General features: G+C 44.6%; 1 long non-coding RNA gene across 1 annotated transcript; it reads left to right on the top strand.

The window, feature by feature from the left end:
- The first annotated feature begins 2080 nt into the window (after nt 1–2080).
- LOC103548731 (uncharacterized) lies at nt 2081–5781 on the top strand. Its single transcript, XR_011535506.1, has 3 exons — nt 2081–2263; nt 4633–4761; nt 5646–5781. It is a non-coding gene; the product is annotated as an uncharacterized lncRNA (long non-coding RNA).
- Nucleotides 5782–6566: the final 785 nt, after the last annotated feature.

Below are 6566 nucleotides of genomic sequence, written 5' to 3'. Positions count from 1 at the left end.
GTCTGGATGAAGCAGGGTCTCAGGAGAATGCGTGATTTCTGTATGGAGGGGGTTTCTGCCTGCACTTTCTCGGATTCCCCTGCTAACTACACCAGAGCCTAGCTGGTGAGCTTCTCTCTGCAGGTCACTAGAGTGAGCACCTGCTACCTTTGCGTTGTTATGGGAAGTATTTTATTCAGAGAGGACCTCCTTATAAAGGCTATTTAAAAGGGTTTTTGCGCATGCCCTGTATTTCATCTTTTCGTTGTGCTGGACTGTCTCTTTTCTTATTGAGAAGACATTGTGAGACTGTGAAACTTTTCTGGGAAGGCAGGTTGAATGTGCTGAAGCCTGATCAGCAGCACAGCTGAGTGGCCTGTTGGGCTCCAACATGGTGGCAACATCAACCGATCCTCAAATGGATGGAAGAGCCGGTTAAGGGAAATTCACTCATCACAAATGAAGACAATCAGAGGGTTATTTCCATGACCTTATTTTGGAGGGAGTAGGTCCTCTCTCATTGACCTGCTCACTTCTCTGGACAATGTCATTTAATCAGCTGTGATCAGCACCTGCTTTAGCGCACCCCACTATCCTGGGCACTTGGAGAAACATGGGTCTTGGAAAGGCACCCTCTACCTTCTCCAAGATGTCGGTCTGAAACTTGTGGTCACTATACTGGGGATTACATAATTTTTACTATTTGACATCTATAGATGCTTTATACAGTAAATTCTATTTTGTAACATCTGATCCACTTGGGTCAGTCCCAAGGAACCATTTGGTTTTAAACAAAATGACATGGCTCATTTTGTCTAGCAGTGAGTTGAATAGCTCCAGCATATTGTAGGATTAAAACATTATCCTCCAAACAAATACAAATATATTCACAAATAGTGATATTTTTCTTAGCCTGCCTTCACCAATGAACTTGGAACTTCTTTTAATTAATTAATCTTAGACAAGTTGTAGAGGCTTTTTCAAGCCTGGCTAGTACAAACAATAGAAAATGAGCAAAGAGAATGTCAATAAGGAGTTTTATGGCTGTACTGAGGTCTTAATAACATTCCCAGTGTGAGCAGACACGCAGGCCAAGTGCCCCTGCCCAGCTGAGATCTTGTCCTTGTACAATCCAGAACGTTCTGTGAAGAGAGCCTCCCTCTTACCCGCTCTGCAGACAGGCAGTGTGGTCCACCAGTGAACAGTGAGAAGGGATAACTCTGTTGTCTATGATAGTCAGCTGGTGGTCACAGGAAGCTATAGAACATTCTGGAAGGCAGGCCCATATGTAGCCACTTTCCCAGCTGGTATTTCCAACTTCCTTCCAGAACACGTCTGCATGTTCTGTGGTGACTGAAAATGACATGAAAACAACTTCCTCCCAGCTTCCAAGTCCCTCTGTGAATGCGTAGCTCTGTGTGGTAAACGTAACACAACACACCATTCAGAAGAGGGAAAAGTAATTTCCTAAGACATTAACTCTTCTAAAAGCATCCTTACTAAAAACGAATTCTTTGCAAAAGCAAATGGTATAATTGTCCCGTTTTGTTCTGACTCACTGCTCTGGTGAGAGCCTGTGGCGGGATGTGTGGAAGTGAAGCATGTCTCTGTGGCATTCCATATGTAGGAGTCTAGGAAAAGTGAACCAGGCAGTCTGGGAAATGACAATGAATTCCTTCATGAAAGCGGAAAACAGAAACACACATTTCTCATGCCAAGAGGGCAGGGCAAGTCCCCTAGGAAATTCTAGAGTCCAGGCCATTGTGTCTCCTTAAGTCTCCTGTGTGCACTGCCCTCTCCCTGAGACCTGACCTCTCCCCCCTCCCACATCACTGGCTTCCCCTCCCCAGGGACTGAGGGCATTTAGGAAAATACTCTTCAGACTCAACAACTGAAGATTCAGAGTGAACTTAGTTTGTGAAATGAACCCACCTCAAGACAGGGTCGCCTTTCCAAGTACAATTAACCTATTCTCTACTGCATCCTTCATAGAGCTCTGTCCCAGACCTTCCTAAGGAAATATTTGAATATGTGATTCTGCCTACATATATTAATTCGCCCAGATATGAGTAAATAGATGTGTTCTCCATTATGGTTCTAGAGCTGTGACTCTGAGAGCAGTGTGGTTCAGTAGAACGCCACCTGCTGCGGATCAGTCCTGGGTTGCAGTCCCGGCCCCAGCAGTTACCAGCTCCCAGGGGATGGACTTCTCTGAGCTGCATTTCCTCACCTGCCAGAGGATAATATCTTCTCACAGTGTTGCCACGAGGATGCATGAGATCATGTATGTAATTGTAACTGATGTCTCTCTGTAACTGTTAGCACTATATGAATTTTTGCTAGAACATTCCAGTCCAGGGGCATTCACTAGGAAACCAGAGTCAGAGAGCTACAAACCTATGAGACAGTTAATTCAAATGAAAAAATAGAAACCTGCAGTGGTGGTACCAGCACTGAGTTCCTCTTCAAAATTAAGAGAAACATTCTCTTATCTTCACTGGAAAGAGATGGTGGGAAAATTGTGAATGCAATTATTTTATATTTTTCCATTGGGTAAAAGAAAAACCAGTTAATCCTTGAGAATAATTGGAGGTCGGTAAATTTTGGTGTTTTGTTTTTATCCTTGGCTCGTTATTTTTAAAAGTAGGACATGAATTCCCAGCCATATTCTCCTACAAATTTATTGCTGGAGAGAGCACTCACTGAGTGCCCACCACTGTTATAGCAACCTGAGGATGTGTAGAAATCATTATCCTCGTTTTATAGATGAAGACACTGAGGCACAGAGAGGTTAAAAAATTAGATGAGTTCACACAGCTAGTAAGTGATGGAGCCAGGGTTTAACTTAGTGGTCCAATAGCAGCCCCAGCGGGATGAAGGCTTACGCAGGAGGCCTCACTGTGAGCTCGAGGACCTTCTTTCTTAGCCACAGAGACAGGGAGCAGTGACGGCTCCCCTGGGGCCTGCTTGTGTGGTCCTGTTAGGGCATCAGAGGCTCAGAAGGAGGAGCTCGTGAGCACTGGAGCAGGTGGGGTTGGCTGCCAGGAGGGCTGCATTGTGACTTTCATGGGCCCTTCCTCCGTAAAAGAAAATTGAATATATTCTATGACTGTGTTGGTAATGAGATGAATATAATACAGGCTGGATTCACTAATGTATATTCATTATTATTATATTCATTGTTTTCTTGTGATTTTAGAAGAAATTAAATTAAAATATTTTTGTGGGCCCCTCAAAGTACCCTGAGCCCCAGTCTCTGTGCCTACTGTGCCTGATGGATGGGTGGGTGGGCCCTGGCCGTGTGACGGGCGTGGACATTCAGCCATGCTGTGAAGTATGAGTCAAAAGACTTTGAATAAGTGGAGAACAAGGATTTTAATTAATTGCATGAGCAAAGGAAATTGGGAATGAAAATTACTTAAGCCAGACACCCCAGCTGCCCCAAGGGAAGAGTGCTTGTCAGGTGAGAGGGCATGTGGGAGCCTTGAAGACCTGCCTGAAGCATCTTGGACAGGCTGAGTCACGAAGGAGAATAAGAGAATTCAGAGATGTCAATACCCAAAGCTAGTTGAAGAAAGATCAGTACTCATCCAGGATAAAGCTCTCATCCACTTGTGGCAACATGAGACAAATGAGCATGTAGTGAGTTTTTTATAAGGATAAATTTATTCCATTGAAAGAATTGTTCTTTTTATGTATTAAATCCTTCATGATTTGGGGATTTAGACATGTCCCTACTCTATAATGAAGTGAAGGTGACAGCCTTAGTAAATGGCCATTTCTTTTAAAATCTTTGTTTGACAAAAGTTGACAACTCTAAATTGGCCCCCAAAATGCTTTTGAATTTTTATTGGTCCACAAAATCCAAAGGTGTTGGAATCAGCATCCTGGAAAATCTCTGGCCTGTGGAGGAGAGCCCAGGTTCTCGATGGCCCCAGTGCCCCACCAGCCTCATCATTTGGATTCCATATTCCCTGTCCCCATCCCACTGGACATGGTCTCCACAGCTCCAGGCAACAATCCCTTTCTTCCAGGGGCTCAGCAGCCCCCACGCCTGTCTGTCCTGCACAGTAATAGCTGTCACCGGGCCGTCTCTTTCCCCTTCGGCTCAGCGGTGGTCACTGTCTTCCTCCACAGTCTCACGCTGGCTGCTCTTCTTCCTTCCCCTCCCCTCACTGTCTGGATGGGAAGGGGCCTCCAGAAGGTGGGCAATAATAGAAATCAACCTGAAAGGCACATCTGATTCTCTAGCCTACAAAAAACTGCTTATGTCTTCCTCATCTGTCTTTCTCATCTCTCTCATTCTCTTCTGGCTCCATGTTTGTGGAGGAAATGATTGGTTCTGTATAGGCTGGCCCATATGGACCCTTTTCAAGTAACATGACAAGGCTGAATGAAGTAACATGATGATTGGAATGTAGCAAGTTGCTGTGGCCTTGGCTGAGAGAGAGCTAACCTCATGGCACTGGGACGCTGAATGAGTGCTGATGAATAACCTTTGCAGACACGCTCAAGAGGAATGTGACATGATCTGAGCAATCAGAGAGACTGAGGAGGAGGCTCTTGCGGTGCCAGAGATAAAGGCGAAGCAGAATAGAAGAGTGAGAGGATTCGCAGCCTAGCATTCACTCGTGTGCTGGTTTCCACAAACAGGCAGTGAGACCGCGCCCCTGGCTTTGAAGCCCAGCCCTATGACCCACTCACTACTTGATGACCCTGGGCGAGCACGGAGCCTCCCTGAGCCTAGCCAGAAAAGTGGAGCTACTGGGACCTGCCAGCACGGTGAGGTGACAAACTGAATTAGCATGTTTGAGGGCCTTGTGAATGCTTATTGTTTATTTTTTTAAAGATAACCGATCTTGACTGTTCTGCTAGCCATTGTGTTATAGGGGATCAGAACTGGTCACCCCAAAATGTGTCTCTTTGCCTTGAGTATTTTAAGAACAAAAGACTCTGACCTTTGACCTTCCCCCTAACTGCCTAAAAGAATTTAAGATAAAAGGCCTGTCCCCAGGTCAGGCCATCACCATAGATAACTCTAGGTATCAGTAGACTGTGAGGGTCCTTGCTAAGCCCTTTCTTATCAAAGTTCTGTCTACCAAACATTTGCTTTTCAATTTCCATGTGAATTTCCTTCTCCTTTTAAGTCCCAAACCACTACGACTTTTAGCTAAAGATGGTATTTAAGATGGGGACTTTGGCCATTCTAGTGAGTTACTCAGTTTTCCTGGGTTTCTCCCATGTATACATGTTATTAAACTTTGTTTGATTTTCTCTCGTTATTCTGTCTCCTGTCAATTTAATTCTTAGATGAGTCAGAAGGACCTAGAGGGTAGAGGAAGTGGCTTTTTCACCTACAGTGTGAAGCCCGGTCTAGCTGAGGTTCTGCTTCCTTCTCTGGCGTGGGGAGAGTTCTGGGATGGTACACTCATTCTCCTCTCTCTGTCCAGCTGTTTGTCCTTGACACACACTCTGCTTTATTAAATTGGTGACATTTGTTATCTAATGTTTTAGTATCAAGCATAGGCTTGTATTTGTTGGAGAAGTAAATCCTGTAAGTACTTTCTCTTAGTCCATCCTAAAACAATAAATAAGGCTGTATTTTCATGTCTGTTTCCTGAAGTTTCTGATGCACCTTCAACATATGTTCTATTTATTTTCTGCAGACACTTGTTCCTCAGGGAAGAATAGAAAAGGGGAGAATTATGTTTTTGAGTCAAAGAGTGATCGAGGAGGAGGGGAACACCCAGCCCCAGAAGCAGGTAAATGTGTGCCTTGGAGACTCATTGCAGAGGACCAAATAAACCCTCACGGGACCACAGAGCCTCTAGTTGAGGGTAGTAGATGAAGCTGCAGGAGCTCATGACAAGAGCAGTGACCTGTGGAGCAGAAGCACCACTGTGCTCTCATCTCCTAGTCATGTGTCATCTTTGGGCTCTTGAACTGGTAACCCCCGTCTGTGGACCTCAGCTTCTTCCTTTGTAAGTGGATTGACTAGATAATCCCTCTAGTCCCTTCCAGGTGTAACGTTCTAAGGAAAGAGTAATTCTTCTGGCCTAGTGGTTAGGAACACGGGCTCCAGAATCGGACGCCGAGATTCAAGTCCTTGCTCCACCACTGACCTCTGTGCCCTCGGGCATTATCTTCTCCCCGTGGATCTCAGTTTCATCTTTAGGAAGCTGGAGATAACAACCCATACCTGCGTCACAGAGTTGTCAGGGAGAATAAACGGGACCATTAATACGAAGCATTTAGCACACTGCTTGGCTCATACAATGAGCCAAATAAATGATGGCTATTATGATCGACTGAGTCATGATACCACAGGAGTAAAGGTCTTGGACCACCCAGTTCTCTTCCCAAGTGCTCTAGTGACAGAGATGGAAGACAGCGGGAATGGGGAAGAGTGTGGGAAGTTAAGGGATATTTAGAAAGTGAAGAAGAATACCATAATTCCATAACTGTGGTTGTTTTTAACTAGAGAGAAAACACTTTTGACACAGTCCTGTAGAAAGGCAGGTTTTAGTTCTAAATCCCACAAACTAATTAATAAACAAAGATTTACAAGTACAAAATATGATTCTTAA

The sequence above is a fragment of the Equus przewalskii genome, chromosome 32, assembly GCF_037783145.1.
Source record: "Equus przewalskii isolate Varuska chromosome 32, EquPr2, whole genome shotgun sequence".
Lineage (NCBI taxonomy): Eukaryota > Metazoa > Chordata > Mammalia > Perissodactyla > Equidae > Equus > Equus przewalskii.
Note: the sequence above shows the minus strand (reverse complement) of the source record. Positions and strands in the feature narration are given on the sequence as shown.